We start from the raw sequence: 18,735 nt of genomic DNA on the forward strand, positions 1-18,735 counted from the left end.
AAATCCATACGATCAAGGAGAACATCTGGAAAATCCTTTGTTCTTCACACCCAAGTTATAAACATATTTTAAACGCACCACCATTATTCATTCATTCATTCATTCATTATCTGTAACCGCTTACCCAATTCGGGGTCGCGGTGGGTCCAGAGCCTACCTGGAATCATTGGGCGCAAGGCGGGAATACACCCTGGAGGGGGCGCCAGTCCTTCACAGGGCAACACAGACACACACACACATTACCACCATTATTGAGAAGATCAATTATTTAAAATAATAATAATCCTCGGTGGATTAGACCTTTCCCCAGTATATATATGGCCAATGGGACTGATAAAATGAACAGTGAGCGAGAAACAAGGTGGTCATGTAAACGTATCGAGTATCCTGGAGATATTTACCTGAAGACTTCACCTGTTAGGGGACGGAGACTGGAGACCCGAGTCCATAGTTGGCCAACGTTTAAGCGGATGGGCGGGGTCACCTGTCTGCGTCACTTCTCGAAACTACCAAACGTTTACCTGTGGAGCTGCGCTTCCTCCATTTATCGCTGAGGATAGTTTCAATCACAGGACATTCGCACTTGGGAGTAACTTTTAACCGGATTAGATTCGGGGTTTCTTTAATGGAGCCTTTCAGCATTGTACGGGTGGGAGTTTTTATCGTTTTACTGCAGGTAAGTTAGCTTTAACTTTTTAAATTATCGTCTGCACGTCACACTGCGGTTAATCCAGCCGCCGTTTGAGAAATAATGGTTAAACTAGCCGCACGTCAGATTTTACTGCGCAAATACTAGTGACAGAGCGGTACTCAATGCGCGTGAAGACATGAAAGTAAGCCCTTCATTTTAAAGAAATTAACCTCATTTAAGCGGTTTATATATTGGTCATTTCTAACAAGTATTTCATACAACCAACAGATTTCAGTTCAGTGTTTTCCATACTATGTACCTATGAAATATGAAGTGATTTTACTGTATAGTTTTTGAGTAAATGACATTCAAAATCCCCATAATTGTGCAATGTTTGTTAAACATGAGTCAAGATCACTGCTTTATAAAATGGTAATTTCTAATAAGTAGTCCATACAACCAACAGATATCAGTTCAGTGTTTTCCATACTATGTACCCATGAAATATGAAGTGTTTTTACTGTATAGAGTACATAAAGGTCAAACTTCCCATAATATATCCAGTGTTTTTAATAATGACTCAAGTTTACTGGTCTATAAAATGGTCATTTGGAATAAGTAGTTCATACAAACAACAGATATCAATATTTACCAGACTATATACTTATGAAATATGAAGTGTTTTTACTGTATAGTGTTTGAGTAAATAGCATCCAAATTCTCCATCATTTAAAATGGTTTGCTGCTTCCACATATCCTTACTGTGGATCAGGTCGGAGGTGAGCTGAGGAGACTCCACACTAGGAAAGCAGCTGGACCAGACAAGTGTGTCCTAAACTACTAAAGTCCTTTGCTGCTGAGGTGGGGGAATCATTACAGCACACATTTAATAGGGGTCAGTGGTTGGAGTGGAGCTGGACTCTGTGGTTATGGTGGCTGATAGTAGGAAATTGCACAAGCTGCTGTCTCCATCATGGTAGATGAAGTTCTATGGAGGTTTATTTGGGGCAAAACACCTGAATATCTGTGACAGTGAAATTTGTAGTTCTAGAAAATAGTAACGTGTAATATCAGTAAATTTGATGTCACAGGGAAAATAGCTTTAGGAGTTGCAAACTTGTAGAAATTATTTCCCCTCCCACAACTTCACAGTTACACCTTCACAAATCATTTATTGCAGGTGCACAAATGCAGTTCTACACACACAAGTACAAAAACATCATACACACTGTTTTGCTACAATTGCAATGGTGAATATGGTACAAAACACCTTCACATACTTGTATAAACACGCACATAAGTTGCACATTCAGAAACCAATATTTGAATATGTGCAATGCGAGTTACAGACATGTATTTTTTTTATTTTATGTTCTTTTGTGGGATATTTTTCAAGCACAAACACTAGACGATGAATACACCTGCTTGAATCTGAGGCTACGAAGCTCAAGTCTTTTTCGCTCACACATGACAAATTCTGCATGATTATTTGCCCTTGCTACCATAGTTTCCCAACTTTTTATATGTTGTTTTCTGCCCTTGCATCATTTTATTTAAGTATTTATTTGATATTTTGTGTGTTCTTATACATTGATCTGTTTACCATGTCCTGTAAATGTAACATCCCCTCTATAGTGAAGTCTACTATGATCTGTGTGTTGCTACTGGCTGGTAAATTTCCTTCTGGTTCTTTCTTTTTCTCCATCTATCTATCCGTCTATCCAGAAATAACCATTTTATAAATCAGTACTTCATTCATAATTAAGAGCAATGGACAATTCTATGGATTTTGGATGCCATTTACTCAAAACCCGTACAGTAAAATGACTTCATATTTCATTGGTACATTAGGGTAAAGACAGAAATTATATCTGTTGCTTGTATGGACTACTTATTAGAAATAGCAATTTTATTGAGCATGGAACTTGAATAAACATTTTAAAATATGGGGAATATGAAATACTTCATATTTCAATGGTACATAGTATGTTAAACACTGTACTGATATCTGACAGTTGTATGGACTACTTATTAAAAGTGACCATGAAATCTGACAAAACATTAAAAACAATGGATAAATATGGGGAGTTTAATTGCTATTTACTCAAACTATACAGTAAAATCACTTCATAATTCATAGGTAAATATTATGGTAAACACTGCACTCAAACCTGTTGGTTCTGTGGACTACTTATTCACAATAACTACTTTATGGAGCATGGAACGTGAATAATTATTTAAAACAATGGAAAATTATGGGGAGTTTGAATGTCATTTACTCAAAAACTATACAGTAGAATCACTTCATATTTCATAGGTACATAGTATAGTAAACCCTGAACTTATATCTGTTGGTTGTATGAAATACTTATTAGAAATGACCAATATATAAACCGCTTAAATGGGGTTACTTTCTTTAAAATGAAGGACTTTTTTCAGGTCTTCACGCGCATTGAGTATTACCGCTCTGTCACTAGTATACGCGCATTAAAATCTGACGTGCGTCTAGTTTAACCGTGTTTTCTCAAACGGCGGCTGGCTTAACCGCAGTCACGTCACTGGCCTGTTTTTCTTTAAAATGGCGACCTAAAGAATTCCTTTTATTTCTCTAATAAAGCTAACATTAATACTGTTGTAGCAATGAAAGGCTAGTTCTTGAACCTGTAAAAATCCACCAAATCAGCCTGTATAAACGGGGTTAAGTATAACGTTCTTGAAAGTGGAGCGAAAAACTTCGACGTGTCGGCTGTATTTGTCCAAGGAAAATAAGAGAATAATTAACCCAAAACTTGCAAAGCTAATTTCACTCTAAAATATGTTCCACACACTTTAAAACTCCGTATAATTAACATGTCCCTGTGCTTGAGAAAATAACTGAAGGTGTTTTCCCCTCTCATCAAGGTACTGTCGTCTGCTGCGGATGAGTTTCCGCCATGTTCACCTGGCTTTGATTCCGAGCTGTACGTTTTCACAGTGCACAGAAAACACCTTCACAGCGGGAGTCGACTCGGCAGAGGTACAATCACAACTCCCTCTCTCAATTAGTGATGGGAATTTCGGCTCTTTTTGGGGAGCCGGCTCTTTTGGCTCGGCTCTTCATAAAGAGCCGGCTCTTTCGGCTCCTAAATGGCTCTTTGTTTTACCACTTATTTCCACTGGTACAGAACAATATTACCTACATTTTACATGACTATATGGACAAAATATTACTGTCCAATATTAAAAATAAATAGTGTTGCAATGGCCAATTGTTTTTATGGCTGTCTTGTAATAACTCACTGATTGCACTCACACATTCAATTGTATAAATAACTTTAAATAATAACTTTAAATTATAAATAACTTTAATTTTTTATTTAAACACCTTAATACAAAAATCACTTGAAAACTCTGAAATATAGCCAATGGAACCCAAAAGGTAGGTATTACAAAATAGCTTATTAAATTAAATAATCATCCATTTCTGGGAAATAAAATAAACAAATAGTCTCTAAAGTGCAAAACAGCAGCATTCAACGGTAGTGATTAAAACAACCACAACTGTCAACAAACATTTAACTGATTTAACATATTCTTAATATATTTTTTGGAAGGCAGAAGTGTCCAAGTGTCTCAGCTCGGAGGGTAGGAGTTTGCTTGTTGTTCTCTGATTGGTTGAATGACAAGCCTTAGAAAAAAAATGGCTCGGTCTTAGACAGGAACCGTCTCTCATCGTTCACTTACAAGAGCCGGCTCTTTGAACCGGTTCGTTCGCGACCGACACATCACTACTCTCAATATCTCCCTTTAGGAATGTGGTATGACCAAGATATCTCCACTTTTTAAAACACACCAGCTGATGAGTCTAAAACATTCATGTTCAAATAGAAAAATAAAATAAAATAAAAACTTCTCCAGATAAATATTCCGGATTGGTTTGGAGGGATGTGGTTTGTTGGACACTCTTTAAAACCTTTTTGTGCCTGAATGGGGGAGAGGTCTTGTTCTGTGGTGTCTGTTGTCGAATGCCGTTTATTTTTTTTAAATTAATTAGACGCTTTATTCATACAAACTGCATTTTACACCCATTTCAGCTAGTATTTTTTTAAACCCTGTGCTATTGTTACTTTCAAACAAAATTAATTGGAAAGCTGATTAAGCGTGACTAGTAATTTAAGCTTTTTCCGGTTAGCAAGGTCAGCATTAGAAGGATTCTTGTTGCTACATACAATACACGAAGTGAGCTAGCATGTCTGCTACACCTGCTACAACAATACTGATATTTATTTCACCATTAAAAACACAAGTGAGCTTGGATGTGTCTTCTAAGGTCAAATGTAATGTTGATAATAGCTGAAAAGTATTAAATAAGATTAATACTTGTCCAATGCTGTGCCTAAATTGACATTTTAACAATAGTTAATTGCTTGTCTTAGTTAAAAAATTGACTGAGGCTGGGTTGGGCAGGGTTAAATGAACTAGAAGACAAAATTGAGATCAAAGTCAGGTATCGCAAGTCGTTTTTGGAACAACATTCTTAGCAGCAGGTAGGAAAAATGCTCACGATCTCGCTATCTGTTTTCTCATGAAAGCTCTGAAAGCACTTAAAGCTGTCACTGTGGTGCACTGCTTATTTTGACTGTGTGGAGTTGCCATCAGATCAGACTGTGTGTTTATGAAAATCTGTATTTGTTACTGTGTAAGGTTGGGTTCAGTGTTGACTGTGTTACTGTCGTCTTGACAAAGTGTAATTTTAGGTGCAGGTTGTAGCAGCATATACAGTTTGATTCGGGCACTTCTCAGTTTTTCATGTTTGTCCATCTTTAACAAATTTACTTGATTTTTAATATGATTTTGAAAAACTGTTAATTTTTTGTTTTAAGACTGTCAAATAGATGGTCTCGTCATATTTAACATTTATATATTTTATTTTCATTCAGTTGTATTCGATGACTGCACTGCTAGGAGGAGGGCAGTCTTTGATTCTGCTGACAAAAGGTTTCAAGTGGACACTGATGGCATGGTGAAACTGAAGAGACAGGTCACTCTTCATGATGGCCATAAGGTGTTCACTGTCCATGCTTGGGACTCCAGTGGCAAGAGATACACGGCGTTTGTGCGAGTGGAACATGATCAGAAGAAAAACCACCACCACCTTGAGCAGCAAGAAGACTCATTTGGGCCTGCACAGGTATGCCATTGACGAGCCTGATCTCTACTGGACACATTAGGAATTGTAGAACTCCTTGATGTTTTGGCTCGAGTAGTGCCCCTTCGCAAAAGAGTGGGTCTTGATTTTTGACCTTTTTTGGCCTGTAATGTATTACTGAGTGTTATACTTGTCTGATTTTCATTTCAAACAAACGTTTTGTTGTCCCCAAAGCACACTTCAATTAATATTTTAGGGTGTGTTCAGACTTGTCAGCTTTGGTTTGGTGTGATTTTCGTGCAGTTAGAGTAAGTGCGAACACTCTTATAACATTTTTTTGCAACAAATAAGTGGACAGAAACTGCCTGTGATTGGCTCTTGGTCTGTTTCTAAAACTCTGATTCAGTTCATTTCCACTGAGAATGCGATAGGAACCAAAGGTAATCCAAACAAACCAAATGCAGGACGTGAAGTCCCAAGATGTAACAATAGTGCCATGAGGAACAAATAACCCGCAAACAGTTCAATTAAAAAAAAAAAAAAAAAGCTGAGGACAAACCTCATAACGTCTTCTCATGAGGTGGAGGAATATCTGGCAACGTTTTAACTTCTTAATCCATTGTACAGCCTCTTGATGTGTATCCAGTTGGTAAACCTACCTCTAGATAAACACACGCAACCCTGATACGTGTAATAAGCCCAGCTGAAGACTCTGACGACTGGTTCGCAAAATAATCATGTCATTTTGGTTTGATGTTAAATATGTCATGTTTCTTGTTTGGTCTGCACCAAGAGAACTGGACTACAAATCTGAACCCACCCTAATTTGCAAGCAAATTTAGTATTATAACTTGAATTTACAAATGGCTGGGTTCTCTGTAGGTATGGGGCTGCATGCCTTGAACACACATGAATAATCCTATCTGAGTTAGTATCATATTTGGTTTGTGCCCCATGAAAACTGCATTATTTTGTCCTTAAACAATGCAGAGTTTTGAGTGAAGAATTATGAATACTTCTGAAGATTTGGGAACTTTTTATTGCTTTGGTCAAGATATAAAATACAAATGCTAAAAGGCATCAGGAGGGTATATACACACACTTTATTTATTTATTTATTTATTTATTTATTTGTGGAGATTTTTAACCGTTTGTCACAGAACATGTAGAAGGATGTGGATATTTACAATGGTAATTGCTAGGTGTTTTCAGATCTAAATAAGGGCACAACTATGTGATATGCATACAGACACTGAACATTTAAAAAACAAAAAAATTAAAAGTGGTATTAAAAAAAACAGTTCAAGGATTATTAGAGAACCACTTTATTGATTTTTTTTTCTTTTCTTTTCTTTTTTTCTTTCCCCCAGATTGAATCTCCCTCAGCGCTCCCGGTTCTAGAGTTTTCAAAGTCTTCAGGGGGGTTGAAGAGGAGAAAGAGAGTGTCATGTACTCCACCAATCAATTTTCCAGAAAATGACAGAGGACCATTCCCCAAACGGATGGTGCAGGTGCGTACAGTTGCAGCTATAAGCAGTAATTATGACCGGGCAGTAATTCAATATTAAATATTTTCTCTGGCATTTATATTGTTCATATTTGATATTGGAATTATGTTTTCAACTGAAGTTAAATATATATTTTGGCCACATCACAGAGCCCTTGCAGTGATTCATCCCTGTAACTATGTTTTGTACTAAATTGTCTGTCCTCAGATCAAATCCCCTAAGGCTAAGGAAGTTACGATCACATACAGAATCACTGGGGAAGGAGCAGACCTGGCTCCTGTGGGACTTTTTACAGTAAACAGAAAGGATGGCTGGCTCTACGTCACACAGGTTTTAGACAGAGAGGCCAAAGATGAATATGTGGTAAGTGTTTTCTGTCCTGACAGTATAAGTTAAGTGGGATTTGTCCATTTTATCTTGTAAGAATGGGATATTGAATTGAAGAAATCAGCAAGTATGTTTCTTTTTTGTCTGTTCCAGCTTCAGTTCCACGGAGCCGAAGGGGAAGCTCCCATGGAGATTATTGTCGATGTTCTAGATATGAATGACAATAATCCTGTTTTCACCCAAGGCACTTTCTTCGGCGAGGTTCCAGAAGCCTCAGCCATGGGTATCTTTTTAATGTATACACAGTGCAACTGCTACTTAAGAATTGGAGAGAACATTCTCTTTTTAAACAGCTAACCCCCTCCCCTCTTTGTAGGGTATGAGTTCATGAAGGTCTCAGCCACTGATGCAGATGACCCTACCACAGACAATGCTGATATCAGATACTCCATCATCAGTCAGAATCCATTAGACCCGAATCCAAACATGTTCGATATTAATCCAGTGACTGGTGCGATCAGGGTCCAAACTGATGGTCTGGACAGAGAGGTGAGTATTTAACAGATGTTCCTATCTAGCCAGACTTACCAAAGCACTCTCATGGGTGAAAATTGAGTTGATGAAGTAATGCAATAATAAATGAACCTCCCTGATCATGATTATTGAATTTTCCAGAACTATCCTGAATACACCTTGGAGATTCAAGCTGCAGATATGGCGGGTACTGGCCTCACAGCCTTTGCAAAAGCTATTATTACCGTAACTGACAGCAACAACAATGCCCCCAAATTGGACAAGACCTCAGTAAGACATTTAACGACAAACATTCTGAAATATTTCAATACATTTTTCTGCTCAGGAATTCAATATTGTGTAGGATCGGGTTGCTCTCTGTGTTTGTGTGTGTGTGTGTGTGTTCAAACCAAGGAGAGTGATTTATTTTTATTGTAGTGTTAAGGCAAGCGCTTTTTTCCCTTTTTCTTTCAGTACAACGTGTCTGTCCCAGAGAATAAAGTCGGAGCTGTGGTGGTGAAGATGGCGGTGACTGATGGAGATGAACCTCAGACTCCTGCCTGGACAGCCAAGTTCAGGATCATTCAAGGCAACCAGGGTGGAGTTTTTAATGTTAGCACAGGACCAAACAAACAGGAGGGCATCATTACCACTGTTAAGGTAGCACTGACACCACTTCAAACTGTCAGTTGAATAAACCCTGGGGCGTCTTATTTCTTGAATTCACTGGCTTTTCTTCTGTGTTCTTCCAGCCTCTGGACTTTGAGACAAACCCAAAGTACACTCTGTTGGTGGTTGTGGAGAACGACGTTCCTTTTGCTAAACCCATGCCCACGTCCACTGCCACAGTCACTGTGAATGTCCTGGATGTGAATGAAGCTCCAGTGTTTGATCCACAGGTGAAAGAGGTTTCTGTACCTGAAGATACAGCTGTTGGTTCTCAGCTGACTGTGTACACCGCCACTGATCCAGACACAGCGAGGACTCAGACCGTGACGTAAGACTTTACTTTTTGTTTTAAGCTAAATTTGGTAAGAGCCGACTTCACTTCTACCATCATATTGTGTACGTTTGCTTTAAAGTTTTTGATTCACTGGTCAGTACTCTCCAAACTCTATTGTGGTGTTTTGCATTTTGCTTTTACTGTACAAGCTGACTTAGTGAGTCGTCTTTGCTGTACATTGCAGGTTTCGCGCAGGCCCTGATCCTGCTGGTTGGTTGAGTGTTGATGAAGACACTGGGGTGATCAAAGTGAGGAGCCGCATGGATAGAGAGTCTCCTTTCGTGAAAGATGGCAAATACCAAGCTCTGGTCCTTGCCATGGACAATGGTAACTCCTTTTCCTCATGCTCCATTTGTAGAAAATATCTGATGATGTAGCTTCTCCTATCAGGCTTTTTACTTGTTTGCAGATTACCCTAAAGCCACTGGTACAGGAACCCTTGTGATTACTTTGGAGGATGTGAATGACAACTATCCCGTTATTGACGATAGAGTGATTCAATTGTGCAATAAGGATCCAGAGACATTGGTGCTGAATGTGATTGATGACGATGGGCCTCGCTTTGCTGCCCCTTTCAAAGTGGAACTCCGGGACGATAGCAAGAACAACTGGACTGCTAAGATGGATCCAAATGGTATTTTCCTTCATCCCATCCAATTTTACTCCTGTTTTACTGCTTGTGATGGGGGGAAAATTTGTACAATGACACTGAATATAGGTGTAAATGAGAAATTCAGTGTAACCTTTTCTCAGTGTTTTGGGTGTTGAGAAACATTCAACTGTTAAATGGAATGTCTATAGCCTGGATCAGTTAGAACCCTTTTTCTTAAAATTTAAATGAATTATGGCTGATTTGTGTGTGAATTTTATTTTCCCTTTTTGTGTAGGAACTGCAATTTTACTCACGCTCAAGACTGCACTGCAAAGCGGAATTTACAACATTGATCTGAGGGTACATGACAACGCTCTCATGTTTCAGGACAACACCGTGGAGGCCTCAGTGTGTGATTGCACTGGCTCAGATGTGCAATGCTTAGACAAGTACACTGCGGGTTTTCATCTGCCTGCCTTTCTTGGATTTCTGGGGGCTATCTTGGCTCTGCTATGTAAGTTATTCTATATATCACCATGTGTAATTATGCATACACAGTCAGAAAGAACTATCACTGAGGAGGAGCCCTCAAGACACTGTAAATACCTTTTTAAATACGGAACATGTTTGTACAGTATTCTGTTGTTTAGTAGCATTTGATTTCACACCCCCCACCTTTCAGTTCCAGGGATTTTATTTAGATTTTCTACCTAAAATGTTGAATGCCAATGTTGTGCTTTTGAAGGTACATTTATTGATTTATGAATGTGCTCCCTACGCAGTGCTGCTCCTCCTGCTGCTTCTGTGCATAAGGAGGAGGACTGGGGTGAAGAGTAAGCCGCTGCTTGTTGAGTACTATGCCTGCGCCACAGTGCCGGCCACGCCCTGCCAACCCTGATGAGATTGGTAACTTCATTGATGATGTAAGTCTGAGAGGGCCTTAAGGATTGAGACACCTGCTTTAGGAAAACGTGTAGCAGAATTAAAAGTAACATTCTAAATGGATTTTGTTTGTGTAGGTAGTAGGCCACAATATAATCTTTACCTGTTAGCATAGTTAGCGTTACATAGCCATTGGTGTATTTATTGAGATTTATTAGACAATGAGCACAGATTTTTGGATATAAATTAATTAGAATGCATCATTAATGGATGATTTTGCACATGAAATATGTGATGTGTGTAAAAATGAATGTTTACCAGCAATTACAGCATTTTCTGACAAACCTCAGAAGTATTTTCTTTTTTACGTCACGTGGTGCTTGAGTCTCCAAAAGCAGATACAAACAAAGGTGTTTCCTAAATTGTGGTCTGTTCTTTCCCCATTTGGTGAAGATCCTGTAATGTTTATCAGTCAAATGCATTTAGCTAGTGTTAAATCTTTTTTGTGAAATGAAGAAATCTATTTAACGTCTCTGACATTCACATTTCATTCAGTATGATTCAGTCTTAGGAGTTGGGAGAGACAACTATATTCTGTGGACTTTTATTTACTTCAGCTCTGAGATTTGTATGACTACCTTTAATAAATTACACTTGGAGAACTATGTGAATATATAGCACTGACTGTTGCATACCTGTGCTGCAGAGTCTGAAAGCAGCGACCAATGACTCCACAGCTCCCACCTATGACTTGCTGCTGGTGTTTGACTACGAGGGAGGTGGATCGGAGGCCGGCAGTCTTAGCTCCCTCAACTCTTCCAGCTCCGGAGTCCAGGACTACAACTGCCTTGGCGAATGGGGTTTGCGCTTCAAGAAGCTTGCTGACATGTACGGAGGAGGAGAGGACTGAGCTGTAAATAAATGGGTGTGAACGAGTTAAATGGCTGAGTTGGCATCAATTGTGTGTACTGATGGATAACTACAATATGGGACAGTTTTATGGGTGTCATATGACCTTGTCTTGAATACTGTAGCAGCATTATAGGCATTTATTTTATTTTTTGTGACAGTCCTCTTGATTTTAATAATGGCTAATCTTATGTATGCTTTTCAAAGCACTGAGGTACAGATGAAAAAATCAAAGCCATCAGTTAATGCTTCATGAATGTTTGTCAGGCACATTTTTTTTGTAGCTGTTCTTGTACAAGAATTTCCTGTTCATTTTTCCTTGAACATTTCTATGTAGACATTTGTAAGTTGTATATGCAGATTTGTTTAATTTTTTTTTATATATGAAATAAATGCTTGCCATTTTGTCTTTTTTATATATTTTTTCTCCCCCCCCCCCCCTTAAAGCTGAATCCTTGTGCATTTACCATGTATGGATGGTGGCAACTGGGTATGGGCACATCCCATTGTATTTGAATGTGGCTGTGTGCATCTGCAAGTCTGCACGTCAAACTTTAATCCACTGTGATGTATGTTCTGGCTAATGTAGGTGTATTTTGACTACCACACTTACTGTTTTGGCTTTGTGCTTTGAAGCTATTTAGACAGGTGTGTGTTCATTTGCAGGAGAAGAGTAGGTACTAACTAGAGGTCTGCATTTCCAGGAGGAAACGCGAAATATTGCGCCACTGAAACCCCCGTACCCCGATCCGCGTCTTTCCCGCTTAAAACGAGGCCGTCGATACAGTAAATGCATGGGTCCCTATGAAACGCTATGGTGAAGGAGTTGACTGCTAAGCTGTTAGTAGTTTGATGTTAAGGTAGCACTCTCCCACAGGCAGTTTACATTGGACTCTATGGAGCGCCGTAGGCTGTGAATGGAAAACGATACATTTTGAATTCCACCTTTACAAACAATTCCACCTTAAGAAACCCACAATTGTATTGAGACGTCCACATTTAAAAATGACCACTGTAAATAAATGTTAAAATGTTGAAAAAACAGCCAGTATATTTTGAACAAGGTATTTTTAAAAAATTCCACCTTAAGAAACCCTGGATAATTAAGACATCCCCCTTAAAAATGAGCTTTTAAAAAGTGTTAGAGACTGCCAATGTATTTCTGTGTCCTTCACACCTCTCCCCCCTCTCTCTCACATGCACGCTCACAGAACACAACTGACAGACTCACGATTTAATGAATTTCGACCTGGGGGTGACCCTCCAAAAATCACCCGTAGCTCGAAAACTTTCATGGGTCTAAAAATGAACAACACATACCATAGCGACAAGGAAAGTCTGGCGATTGAGATGGTATAAAGATTTTTGCACTTTGAGTGAGAATTGATGGTGTAATGACAAGTTAAATAAAGGCAAAATTTTTAAATTCTGCGTTCCGACCCGCTCTTAAAATACATTGAGCTCTATGGGAGTGAAACCCTCTCAAGTGTCAAACAAAAATTCATAGCTCAAGAACAGTATTTTCAAACAGTCTGACATCTACATGTGTGAGAAAGGGGAAATATCTCTACCATTTAAAATTTTAATGAAGTCTGTGGGTGAAAGTATAAGGCAGTTATGGCGAAATGTTCAGCAGAAGATTGAAAAAGGAAAAAAAATCATTTCAATGCATTCCTATGAGCGCGTACCCACCCTCCGAACAAATGCTTATAGCTTGGAAAGATTTTCCCAAAGCACTTAACTGTATATACCGTTGCGACAAGGAGACTCTGGGGATCGATCTGGTATAAAAATTGAGAGATGCAGATTGAGTGTGAATTGAGCGTGTTATGACGGAAAAATTTAGAAACCGCACTCTGTGCCACTCTAAAAATCCATTGAACTCTATGGGAGCCGAAACCCTCCCTAGTGCCGAACAAAAATTCATAACTCAAAAACCGTATTTAGAAAAATATTCAAATTTACAGGTGCTAGAAAGGACAAGTTTCTCTACCATTTAAAAGTAGTTTCTGGGAGAAACTATAAGGAAGTTATGGCGAATTGTTTGGCTGAAAAGTGAAAAATCGGTTTTCGGGCAGAGAAGCTAGAGTGCGGTGACATCATGCACTCTAGCTGTCCCCCATTCAAATGAATGGAGAGATATTGAAGGAAGGATAGAAAGGGAAGGATGAGTGCAAGAGGTCCCGGTGCACCCGGGTCCGACCGTCTGAAATCTTGTGTCCTTAGCTTGAAAATTGACTTAGAAAATTGAGTTAGAGCACTTTGAAAATTAATTTAATTAATTAAATTAAATTGAATTTATTCCATAGAAATGACTGGGAAAAAACAGAGCAAAAAATGAGTGTAGTGTGCAAACGAGTGCGGGTATCGGAAAGCTGTATACAAGCCCACATTGTCGCTATAAGACGCATAATTTCCAGGTGGAACGGACTCAATAGCTCGAAAACTGCGGGACGAGTTAAGTGGAAAAGGAAACATGGAATAATAAGAATGATAAAAAATAGAAGAACAATATATTGCGCCGCTGCTTAAAATAGCAGGCGCAACATAATTAACTTGCACTTACATAAGTCATCCACAAGAGTGCACAAGAGAAATTTTAAATGCAGTAACGCAAGTCATGCGAAAGGGGGCACTATAAATTGACTTCAGTTGCAATAGCACAAGTCATACACAAGGGTGCATCAGAGAAACTTTAAATGCAGTAACGCAAATCATGCAAAAGGGGGCACTATAAATTGACTTCAATTGCAATAGCACAAGTCATACACAAGGGTGCACCAGAGAAACTTTAAATGCAGTAACGCAAGTCATGCAAAAGGGGGCACTATAAATTGACTTCAGTTGCAATAGCACAGGTCAGCCACAGGGCTCCTCGTGTTTCCAGGGGTGGGTTCACTGGTTTGGCGTAATTTAAACCAATCCAGTATGGACACTCAAGGGAAAACACACCATTGCCAGTTTTTAAAAGAGCAGGGATCTTTGTTTGGGCCGCTTTAGCGCGAGTTCACTATTCACGTTGTTTTACAAATTCAAGGCACGAGATTCTGCATGCAATTATAAGCGCTGGATTCGCGGTCTCACTACTTATGGGTTGAATCAACGCTTCTCACAAGCAATTCCTGCATTTATGAATGTATTTTATCAACCCGTATATCAGAGGTACAAAATTTGTTGATCAAAAGCTGGAATTCGCAGATTTTGGGCGATTCAGAACACATACACTGAGATTCGCATGCAATGATTACGTCAACCTCTCACGGGTGTGTCATGCGCTTTTCATGCAGGCGATTAAACAGTGACGCAGCACAGCTGATAATCCCACAGTATTACTTCACAATTAGGCGCACAAAAAAGGTACACACACAAACAAATAACCAAGGATTGGTTTTATCACACAACTGGTTTATTAATTGTAATATCAAATAATGAATATTGATTAGACATTCATATTATGAAATGGATTACAGCGAAATGAGGGAACAGGGAGATTAATATATGAGGGAATTTCTCTATAATTATCCTACATTCTAGAAAGGCTATTGTTTATCCCAGCAAACTTTCAGTACCAACCCATGAGACCATGTGACCTTATGTATCCGGAGATGGACAGGGAGCATGTCGCTGACAGTGCTTTCCGGCACGACTTCCTGGAGAATTGCAGACGCGGGTCTTGTAGGTTGCAACCGCGGGCGTTCCTTTTCTTCCGAGGCTTTCAGACGCAGCCGTCGGAGCTGGTGGCGTTCTGAAGGTCTCTGTGGGGATTCTTCATCATCGTTGATCTGCCGCCTTGTGAGAGAGACATGTCCATGCAGGTATCTCCTGAGCAGGTTTCTCCTCATCTCAGAAGGTCATTCTGAGAGTGCGTGCGGCTGTCTTCGCCGTTGCTGGTCCGGAGGCGTTGTCGTCCTTTTGAGGGTCAGAGGTCTAGTCTGGATGTGGCATTGAATTTTTGCAGGAGTTAAACTATAGCTCTTCTAACTATAGTTTTCTATTAGAGATAAAAATAGAAAAATCTGTTCTTTCTGGACCACGAGGGGCCCAAGACTGTTGAAGAGAGCCATGAGAGAGCCTGCACCTGCAGAGACGTCTGCAGAGCAGGGGAGATCTCTGACTACCCTATCTGAGAAGCATTGTCTGCTGGAAGCAGGAGAGAGACGTTCTTCAGAAAAACATCTTCCTCTCCAAAATTCTCTAAAAGTGTGTCTCAGAGGAGTGTTAAAAAAGAGTGAGCTCCCCCAAAGTGTGGTGTGTGACTGGCTTTTACCAGAGTTTAAAAAGGGGAACCACCACCCCAGTCTGCCAGTCCAGAGGCACTGCCCCTGATGTCCACGCAATGTTGCAAAGATGTGTCAGCCAGAACAGCCCCACAACATCCAGAGCCTTGAGGAACCTGGGAAGAATTCATCCACCCCCGGGCCCTACCGACAAGGAGTTTTCATACCACCTCGGCCACCTCAGCCCCAGTGATCCAGTGATAGACAAGCCCTCCCCGGGGTCCCCAAACTCTACTTCCTCTGCGGAAGTTGTGCTGGTGGGATTGAGAAGATCCTCGAAGTATTCTTTCCACCGCCTAATGACGTCCCCAGTCGAGGTCAACAGTTCCCCACCCCCATCATATACAGTGTTGGTGGAAAACCGCTTTCCCCTCCTGAGTTTTCCTTTGATGGTTTGCCAGAAACGTCTCGGAGCCGACCGAAAGTCATTTTACATATTCTCACCGAACTCCTCCCACACCCGAGTCTTTGCCTCAGCGACAGCCGAAGCCGCGAGCCGCTTGGCTCCTCGGTAATTGTCAGCTGCCTCCGGTGTCCCCAGAGCCAACCAGACTCGATAGGACTCTTTCTTCAGCTTGACAGCCTCCCTCACCCGGGGTGTCAACCTTGCAGCCACAGCTCCGTTCAGCCGCCTCAACAATGGAGGTCCGGAACATGGCCCATTCAGACTCAATGTCACCGGCCTCCCCCGGGATGCATTCGAAGCTCTGCCGGATGTGGCAGTTGAAGATTTTTCTGACAGGTTCCTCTGCCAAACGTTCCCAGCAAACCCTCAGCACACGTTTAGGCCTGCCAGGTCTGTCCAGAGTCAGGAGGAGCAGGACAGGTCAAAAATTGAAAATAAAGTCTGCACTGTAATAAAAACCTTTACAGTTGAGACCTCCTTCAAATTCACCGGGTACTCCCATGAAGGATTGCAAAATAGCAGGTTGATCACCCACTCTTATGGCCAGTGATTCCTCTGCTATTTTAATGGCTTTATCCAGCGACATGGCCGTGTTAGCTGCGTCCTTTGGTTGGTTGGACATTCTGTTAGGAACGTGGGGCAGACTGACGAAGGCGGACGCACACGCTAAAACACAGTTACTTTTATTTACAAAAGAATATAACAAAACAAAGACAGGCAACTACGGAAACAACAAGATATAGGAAATGAAACGACAGAGACAGACCAGACTAAGCAACATGACACGGAAACAATGGAAGCGAAACAATACAAAGGTGAAATGTCCAACGAGAGGAAGTGAGACAAGGGGACTTAAATACACACAAGGACACCTGAGACTAATAATGAAGGGGAAGGATTACAAACAACACTGACAAGGAGGAGGAACAAAGGCGGGACATGGGCGGAGACATGGACAATAACAAACAGAGCCATGCGCTACATGAGCACATGGTGGGGAAAACAGACAGGACTGGGCCAGGATGTGACAAATATGGATTAACTGAACCATATTTAAATTCATAGTTCTTCAAAAAAGTTGTGAATTAAATTAAAACATTGACATACATCACAATTAAACTTGTGGTTAATTCTGCCATTTTGTACTGAATGATTTTTTTGTCATGAGTTTAGAATGAGTCTAGCACAGTGATACTGAATGTGTGATCACACTGAAAACTCATTATCAGACCTGAGTTGAATAAATGTGTTTCAGTTCATCCCAGGCCCCAGGGCACAGCTTCATCTGTTGCTGTAAACCATTCTCTCTATAACTGCAGATATATATCAGGCTAAAAACAACAAGTCTGCAGCTGGAACAACTTTAGAGTGGTGTTATCAGCCACAAGGTTGGGATAACACATGTACAGTGTAGAAATTAAAAAATGGATTAATTCAAATCTTAAGGCAGCACTGTAAACAAAAATGATTTTTTAACTGTCAATCAGCCCATACAACCACAATCATATATTTATCAAGACATAAACAGCCTTTAATCTGTATTAAAGTCTCTGAAACCTTGGCCAATTAACATCAATAATTCAGTTGTGTCTCTACCTCTCTCTGGATGCCTTCTGTTGGGTTTGTTTGTAAGTTTTTTTTAACTCTTTAACTGTTTAAGTGTCAGAGTAACAAATGTCTGATCAGGTCTGATGACTTTAATTGAATTATAAAAATGAATATTCAACCTGTCACTCACACACTCACTCAGTCACTCACACCCTCACAGCTATGGAGTGACGTATTTTGGACTAAGACATCGACACAGACATAATACTAATAGTAATATAGTGATGATACTTACCTCCATCACCCAACTCTCGGGAACTGGTCCTTTATTTTCCAAGATAGAGTTTTTCTTAATTTTAACCATTGTACAATGATATTGTTGAGATTGTTACAGTGATATAAAGCCGGTATTTCCCAGATTTTGTTTTGTTTCTTAGGAAATATATACAGTACGTAAAAAACAACCTACTGGAATATTATTACCGCCATAATGAGTATTCAGGAAACTATGATGGGAACTCAATTGTTGTGTGTCCCCCCAACCTCCACACACACACACACACACACACACACACACAAACAGCTGATAAAATCATTGAGATTTTGAAAATAACCAGTGCAATTATGTTTAATCTGTGATGCACAGACAGCGTCCCAGGTCTGGTATGAGTGTATCGGCGTTTCTAACGTTTCTAAAGTGCTGGAGTTTCTAACAGTGTGTCCACTCACTGTCCACTCTATTAGACACACCTCCCTTGTTGGTCCATCTTGTAGATGTAAAGACAGTGACAGTAACCCATAGTCCACTCTAATCCATCAGTGCACACAGAATGCTGGCTGGATAATTTTGGTTGTTGGACTATTGTCATTCCAGCAGTGAAACCGAGGGGTTTAAAAACTCCAGCAGCAATGCTGTGTCTGATCCACTCTTAAATACACAACATACATTAAGAAGGATATCCCATAGAATACCTGCTTGGTGTTGGTTTTTTGAGGGCCCTGAAAAATATG

General features: G+C 40.1%; 2 pseudogenes; both read left to right on the forward strand.

Moving 5' to 3' along the window:
* The window catches only part of LOC136677419 (cadherin-1-like), a 47,647-nt pseudogene that overhangs the window by 17,086 nt on the left and 11,826 nt on the right, over positions 1-18,735 (forward strand).
* On the forward strand, positions 443-11,850 carry LOC136677071 (B-cadherin-like; annotated as a pseudogene).

The sequence above is a fragment of the Hoplias malabaricus genome, chromosome X2, assembly GCF_029633855.1.
Source record: "Hoplias malabaricus isolate fHopMal1 chromosome X2, fHopMal1.hap1, whole genome shotgun sequence".
In the NCBI taxonomy this organism is placed as follows: Eukaryota; Metazoa; Chordata; class Actinopteri; order Characiformes; family Erythrinidae; genus Hoplias; species Hoplias malabaricus.